Genomic DNA, 8,987 nt, shown 5'->3' with positions numbered 1-8,987 from the left:
ATGCTGGAGTCAAGCTAACACATGCTAGAATAATGGGTTAACTCATTAGGCATGCTAGGCTAGTAAGCAAGATTACACTACAAGTGCAAGAATCAAGCAACAAATGGCCAAACCAACCAAAAACATAGTTAAAGCATGTTAAATTAGATCCTAAAACATGCTTGAATAAAGCTACAAAAGGCTAGAATGAAAGGTTAACACATGCAAACAAAGAACAAGGAGGGGAGGCCACGCCCTCCTATTTTGGACCTCAAAACATGGTCTTCACCAACGGTTAAAAGGCCAAAAAGGTTAGTTTGAAAGGTGATGAAAGATGGCACAAAAAGCTACACAAGCTAAGGAGCAAAAAGGAGAGACAACCCCCTAAGACAAAATAGGCTCAAACTACCATTTTTAGGATTGAAAAACAGAGTTTTTTGCAGTTGAAAGCCAACTCAAAAACAACACAAAAAGACAACAAAAACAAGTATGAAAGCAAGCTTAAAGGGTGAGTCTTATACCTCTTGAAGGGAAGACAACACTTAAACAACAAAACCAAGCAAAACCACCTTAAGGAGCTCCAAGGAGGCTTCAAGAGAGCTTCAAGCAATCTCAGGCCAAAGATGAACCACTCTTGTTAAGGGTTGATAGGTTGAAGATGGATGTATGCAAGCTTCTAAGCACAAATGCTCAAGAGAGAGAGAGAAATCTAGAGTGAGAGGATTTAGAGAGAGAGGCTTCCAAACCTTTGCTAAATTGTTCTAACCTCTTGAACCATCAAGAAGCCTCTCTATATATAGAAAAAGGCAAGCTTTGGTCGAAATATCTCCAAAAGGGACAACTGTAATAGCTAGAGAACAAATATCTACAAAAATCTGCTTTTCTGCATCAATGGCCGGCACTGGATCACTGATGGCCGGCACTACATCATCGTTGGCCAGCATGGGACACTCTTGGATGGTAGGGGGCCGGCATAGGCCATTCATGGCCGGCACATGGCCAAAAAAATCCAATTTATGGCCATCATTCTCCACCTCTGGTTGGCCAGAAAAATCTGCTTTTTGGGCCTGACCTCAACCGGACATAACTCCTTCATCTGGACTCCTTTGCAAGTCATTCTTGAGCCTAAATTGAAGCCCTGGAAGTCTTATTTCCAATGGTGGTAGCCTCACATCAAAATTACAACTGTGAAACAAGTTATGCCTCTTTGTGTGAAGACTGCTCAGTTTCGATCCTACTCGGATTTATGTCGAACTGCTCCTCAGCTAGTTTTCTTCTCTCCTCTCCCATTTTCTTCAACTCCAAACCCCTAAATAAGGTGTTTTGAAATATTTTTCAAAAATTTCACCTCTCTTTCATTCATTTCCACTTTGTCCTTGCTCAGTTTACCGAAAAACGCGACATTTAACAAAATGCGATCGTCGGAACATCATAGAATCATTTTTTCAAAAATGTTTTGAAATAGAGGGTTTTAAGGTCTAAAATCTTTTTGTTCAAAATCATTTTAGTCCAAAAAGGGGTGTAAGGTTTGGATTTGACTTTCTCTTTGCTGAAGAAATCGAACATTTGCACTGCACACCTTTCATCACCAAGTAAACAATCAGTAGCGCCCAAGTCTTAAGGGCGATCAAAAATGGGGTGTCTACAACCTAACACTGAGAAGTGAAAGGAGGATCAAGAGGTACAACGGTAATCCAGATCCAAAGGTTATATTTCCAACATGGCAGAGCTCACGGCCAATTAGCTTTTTGGCAAGCTTTTGGGCAAGCCTCCAACAAACTGTCCAGAAATAGCAGATTGAAAACACAGTGACTTAAGCGCACCAATGCAAATGCAAATGCAAAGAACATATAAGTGTAGATAAAATTTCACATCATGAAGTTCGAGTCAAGTTCTCTAAGTTCCCCAGCAGAGTCGTTAGAAACTGTAGCTCGACTTTTTGTGCCCCTTTTTTGGAAGACAAATAAGCCCTACAGTTTCGGACTCATGCGGTTCGGAATCTAATCTCACAAGTGCAATGTGAAATAGATAAACACCAAAGAGTCCCAATCCGACAAATCTTTTGAAAAATCAATTTTGAATAAAAAATGCTAAAAATGGACTGCTTTGCCAGATATAGAGTCGCCATCTAAATATTTTTGAAAAATTTAGGAAACCCATGACTCATGCTAAAGGCCACGTGTCCGTCATCACCAAGATTGTCTCGACTCGGGAACTTAGGTATGAGAGGGGAAGGACATGAATTGAGCACTTCCGCTCGCCCGATCAAAGATCGGCCTCTACTAATCATGATATGAATCTTATGTACATTATATGCTCTTGTTCCGATTATTAGGCTAGCATTACTATGTGATGTGCACACACACACGTATAGACTAAATTGCAAGAATTGGAATATTTGACTCATGTTTGTTTGCAAAATTGTTTCGAATATGTACCATTTAAAAAAGTGATTGCATATAAAACATTACTCAAATTATTCTAATTCAAGCAACTAGCCTCCATTCACAGGCATTCAAGAAATTTATCACTTAAGCATTTAGCTTCATGGCAAGCATGCTAGACATGACAATAATTGTAACAACCCAAATTTTTAATTATTCTGTAGAATTTATACTATTTAATCACAGTTAGGAAAATATATAATTTATTATATATTATTATGTGTAATTTTGTAAAACAATATAATTACTAAAGGTTTAGGGGTCAAAATAATAATAATAATAATGGGTGTGGTAGTAAAATAAATAATTAATTTTCTGTTGGTATATGATAGAGTGTAATTTAATTAGAAATTAATTATTATATTAAAAAATTGTGCCAAAATGTAATTATCTTAAATATTTATTAAAGATAAGAACGAATCTATATAATTATTAATCGAATCTAAGGAAGATTCGCACGGGCCACATATGCGCTTCCCTCCCTACAAATAGGGAGGAGCTGATCTGGGTGGAAGAGAAAAGAAAGAAAGAAAAGGAAAAGAAGGAAAGAAAGAAAAGAAAGAAAGAGAGGAAAGGAAGGAAAAAAATAGTGGAAGCTGAGAGGGTCTTTAATAGTGGAAAGAAAGAGCGAGGTATTAAAATTAAGGTGACTTATATTATACCTTGAGGCACCATAATATATTTTACGTATGTTTTGACTTACCATATTTATTTTATACAAGTTATGTTTTATAAATTATTATAAACTATATTATTATTTCAGTTACGTGGATTATTTTCTGAACCCTATTTGCTAAAAGGAAACCCATAGATATGTTTGTTTTATATTTTAAAGAATATTTGACTATAACCTTATAAACAATTATGTTTTGTAAGTACCACCACGGGAGTCCCATGCCTTAGGGGACTTAAATAACCATTGGCCTCTGTTTGACCACTTTGTGGTCCTCCGTTTGTCATGGATCCATTGACCTCTGTTTTGTACGGAGCAAAGTGCTGTGTAGAGATAAGTGCTACACTATTGTGGGAGCCACCTCTATAGTCCGTACGAGCCACCTCTTGAGTCCGTACCTCTGTTCTGATTGTCACTCTTGTAACTTCTGTTCTATTCTGTTCAGTACTGTGGTTATGGTTATTTATTTACATAATTTCTATATTTTAGTTTCTGCCACTTAAATGATTTGTTTACCAATGATTTATTTACTAAATTGAGTTATGTAAATGTTTTGGCCTAATTAACTATCCATGGTTATTTTGTGTCCCTTATACTCTTGGTATAATATTTCTCACTCTGCCATGTGCTTATAGCTGTTTACCAATTTTCAGGAAACTATGCAATTTAGATATAGTTTTTGGAAAGTCGGGTTGTGGAATAGACACACATAACACTTTTATGATATTTTTATATGTAAATATCGGCCTTTTGGTCAATAAATTTTGTAATAAAAATAGAAGCTCCAATGATTATTTTGGTACCCTCATTTAAATATTACTTCCGCTCCCGTTTATTAATTTGTTTAAGAATTGGGCGGAGGTAACTTCAGTTACTAGCTATCACGATGCTTAACCCTTGGGTACGAGGAGCGGGTCGTGACAATAATCACACACAATATGCTAAAGCGAGTAAAGGCTCACCTAGTGCTCTAAGCTAAAAACAGTGATAGAGTTAGAATAATGCATGATCCTATCTTATGCAATATGACTAATGCAACCTATGCGATATGCAATTAAAATTGGCTCGGCTGCTAGCATAGCATATGAATCAATTAAATAGCATGCGGTCTAAGCACGTATTCAAAGAAGCTTTTAAACTAACAATGCAAGTTAGAATGATGAACCGAGTCTCGGTGCATGCAATACAAGTGGATGCAAACATGAAGAATTCTAATCAACACCTGATGTTCTAATCTAACCATCATAACCAATTAAATAAAAGGGAGAAAGACGTGGGGCTGGAAGATATACACATTATTACAACATTACGCCCTCACACAGGAGGGTCTGAATGAACTAAGTAGCTAACTGATTAAACCTAAGTTAATTATTACAAAACAAATTAAATTAGCTAAACTACTTAACTAATTATTTCAACAACAAAATAATTAACTATTTTAGCTGACTAATTATTACAAGACAAAATTAGCTAACTAGTTGAACTATTTAATGAATACAACATTAAAAGAGTACTAAGCTAGTTATTTTAGTTACTCCACCTCAGGAAACGAAAAATGCTCATGCATGCACGAACTTTCCACCCGAAAAAGCCATTGTTTCTATTGCCAAATGCCTCTATTGCACAGTAGATTACTTGCACTGATTTCCACCTCAAAACCTATTCTGTTCTTCTTTAAAAGTACACTGCTGGATTTTGCACTTATGGCTGGCACATAGCCTGCCGTCCATTGATGATGGCCTGCCGGCCACTAATGACTGGACGTTCCTGCTACAACAGAGAGCAAACAGAGCAGAGATAGGGTATTCTCAAGGGTTTGTTTGCATAACTCATCCCTCCTTATCATTTGAACAGCTCAAAGGAGTAACAAGTTTGATTCACAAACCACCAATGGATGCAATTTCATTGCATGATGGCTTATGAACCAAGTGTGTAATTTCAATGAATACAACAAAATATGACTCTCAAAACCACCTTTCTATCATGAATGATTAAGGGGAGTAGTTGACAATGAATCTTGAATCGTTTTCATCACTAATGAGTATGAAATGACTCAAGACTCAAGGATTCAATAAACGTCCGATTGAACCCAAACCAAATTTTTTATCGTGCTCTTTTTAATTCACAATTTTATTACTCCATTTTAGTTACCTTTCAATTCTTTAATCAATTAAGTCCAAAAGTGAGTTTAAATCCTCTAATGGAAAGAAGTGTCAAACCAAGAGTTGGTTTAAGGCATAACAGAGATGTCATGTCGTTGAAAATAAACTCCTAAAAGGGATTAAACCATTAAGCATGATGTAGACACTCCATTTTTGACCACCCGCAAGACTTAGGCGATTGGTTCGATACATTTGATGATGAAAGTTGAATTGTGTGCTTTGAATTCACGGCGATTCGGATTTAGTCAGACTCTCAAAATAACCTCAAATCTTCAACACTTACCTTATTTGAACCTTTGAGTCTCATTTTTGGACCTTTTACCACCTTGAGCTGAGTTCAAACCAAAAAACAGGGGAGGGCATCATAGCTCGACCGGGCATCAGTGATAACCGGCCGGCCCGTGGTGGCAAAAAACATTGTTTTGGGAGGAGGCTGCCAACTGTCCATTTTTGAAGATATTTATCACCTTTTCAGCTCAAATTCTATAAAACGAAGCTATGTTATTGTTTTGAAGGTTGAACAAAATTTAGAAAGCCTATATACACCTTAAGAGCTCTTCCTTCCTCCTTCTTCTATAGCAAGCAACCTTTGAGCTAACCTAGCTCCCTTGTGTCATCTCCATACACTATACACAACCTTGTCTCACCATCTTAGAGCCTTAGTTGATCTTTGAGAAGCATAATTCAAGCTTCAGAGTGAGTTGAGACTAAGTTTGGATCACAAACAAAAAGCTTACCCCTTGAGAGGTATAAGCTTGTTATCTTCTTTCTTGCTTTCATATCTTTCATTTCCTACATAATTTTTATTGTTTTGTATTGTTTTGATCCTATTTGAAGTGTTTAAGTTTGGGTTTGAAGAGCTACCAAAAGGGTAGACAAAGTTTGCTCTCACTACACCTTTACCTATAGCTCAAACCCCTTACTTTCCCACTCTTTTCCTTTGATACCTACACTTATTTTTAGAGTTTTAAAAGGGCTAAAAATCATGTTTTGAGGTTTCAAAAGTGGAGGGGCTAGTAACCCCTCCTTGTGCTTGCTTGCTAGCCTTGATTCTTCTCGTTATTGTTTAGCTTTTTTGGCTCTTTTCATTAATTTTTAACCTCTAATTTTCATGTATTAAGGACTGTTTTAGGGCTGTCCAAGCCTTTTAAATTGATTCATGCTTTGTTTAGTTTAATTATTGTCTCATAAGTTGACATACATAACTTGTTGCATGTTGTTATATAGTTTTTCTTCAATTTATTTCCATGTCTAAAAGTCTAAATTTAGCAATCAATCCACCATCTATCTCTTTCATTCTTGAGAATGATTTCAACCGATTGAGGTTGTACAAAACATGTAAGAGAGACTTCTACTTAATGGCTTAATCTTTTCAAAGATTCATTACCAATGGTATAGTCTTTCTCTCATGCTTTAGAAGAACCTCTTATTTGACACTACTTCTTGTTTAGAGGATTTTAACATCACCATGGACAAATGGACTAAAGAATGGCAAGGAGGACGTTATGGCTTAAAACTTAAAACAACCCATATAAAGAAAATGGCTTAAAATAGCTTGAACTTAACCGGACGTTATGCCAAGTTTATTGGGTCAAGATTTGTCACATGCTAATTCATAGCACTTTGATGATTCTTGAAGCGTTGCAACCTTCTTCTTTAAGTTCACTCCATAACAAGAGGGGGGGTGGTCCTATTCATTGCATTTCATTGATTTTTGTCCAAAATTGTATCCGAGATCATCAAGCAATCAATTTGCTCATTGATGGCTTTGGAACCAACTTCATCCTTCTTTCGAGGTTTTCCCACGATAAAGAAGAAAGATGGGACAAACAGAGCTTGAGAACACTCTATCTCAGAGTTTTGCACTGAATTGATGCACAGCCGCCCATCTGTAGACTCGGCCGGCCATCATTGATGCACGGCCGGCCCTCAATGTGTGGCCAGCAGTGCAGTTTTGCAGGAAAACAGAGACAGTGGCTGAAAGTGAAACAGAGTTGGCTTGGACAGACAGAGTAGCTCTCAGGCGCTGTGCATGCAACTTTCATCCATCTTCACTTACACTTTTGTCGAATGCAATTAATTGTTCCATTAGTGTTATAATTATTATAGTTGTAAATTAATCTTATCGTAATTAGCATTGTTGTAGTCATGGATTATTGACAATTGGTATAGCTAGTTAAATTGTTGTAATAAAGTAGTTAATTATTATTCATTTGCCCAGTATTGTAATAGTTAGTTAATTCAGATTTTCGAACATTGATTCGCACCCTCCTGCGTGAGGGATCAAATGTTGTAATAATGTGTATGTCTTCCAACCCCACGTCTTTCTTCCTTTTATTTATTCGCTTACGATGGTTAGTACAGAGCACGTCTCATTAGCATTCTTATGCCTTGTATCCACTTGTATTGCATGCACCGAGGCGCGGTTCATCATTCAAACTTGTATTGTCATTTAAATAATTCTTTGAATACGTGCTTAGACAGTCAGCAAATTAATTCACATGTCAAAAATTAGCAGCCAAGCCTTGCATATTGTATGCGTAGCATTAGCCATAATCGCATAAAATTAGGAACATGCATACTTTTCTAATTATTTTGTTTTGTTTTGGCTCAGAGTACTAGGTGATTTTTTTTTTAAATTGTTTTAGCATCTTGCATTGAGTGTTTGTGCTGCCATGTTCAAAGTATGAATTCTATGAGGCTAAGTGCTTAATTGATATAACTGTTTGAATGCCCGTGGATGAAGGCTAATTGCTTGCATTGGGACGGTTTGATTAAACGTTCATTTTAGCTCACTTTTTTAAGTGGCAAATTTACAAAATAATTTTCAAACATGCATGAGATCAAATGTTCCAATTCTTGCAAATTAGTCTATATTTGTGTGTGCGTTACAGAATAATATAGTTGAATAATCAGAACAAGAGCATGTAATGTAAATAAGAAACACATCATGATTAGTAGAGGCCGATCTTTGATCGGGCGAGGGGAGTGCTCAATTCATGACCTTTCCCTCTCGTACTTAAGTTCCCTAGCTGAGACACTTTGGTGATGACGGACTAATGGCCTTTGGCATGAGTCCCGGGTTTCCTAAATTTTACAAAAATATTTAGGTGGCAACTCTGAAATCTAGCAAAACAGTCCATCTTTGGCATTTGATTCAAACATCGATTTTTCAAAAAGAATTGCCGGATTTGGATTCTTTTTGTGTTTTCACTATTTCACATTACACTTGTGAAATCAGATTCAGAACCACAAGTGGAGTTCGAACTGTAGGGCTATTCGCCTTCCAAAAGGAGTGCAGAAAGTCGAGCTACACATGACAACCTCAATCTCAAGCTTAAAAGAACAATAGGTTTGAAACAACTCTCAAAGAAAAGCAAAAGCCAAGAAAGGAGGGAGGTTGCAGAGGTGATTAAAGGTGATCACAAGCAAGGAAAGCATGAAACAAATGGTATCAACTCAAATAGGTTGGTGTCTAAGGTTTAAACAACCAAACCTATGAGGGCAATTACACTAGAAGCATGCAATACAAGGCTTAAATACAATGAACCACTAAAAACAGTCCTAAAACATGTTGGAATTAAGCTAACAAAAGCTAGACCAATAAGCTAAAACATGGAGCATGTTAAACTAGTAAGCAAGACACAATGAGGGGAGGCTAACCCCCCCTCCAATTTTGGACTTCAAAACATGTTTTTAGCCACTGAAATAACTTTGAAAATTAGTGTT

Source organism: Camellia sinensis, chromosome 3 (assembly GCF_055761805.1).
Source record: "Camellia sinensis isolate YWXY chromosome 3, ASM5576180v1, whole genome shotgun sequence".
Lineage (NCBI taxonomy): Eukaryota > Viridiplantae > Streptophyta > Magnoliopsida > Ericales > Theaceae > Camellia > Camellia sinensis.
The sequence above is the reverse complement of the archived record's forward strand: the minus strand, read 5'-3'. Positions refer to the sequence as shown.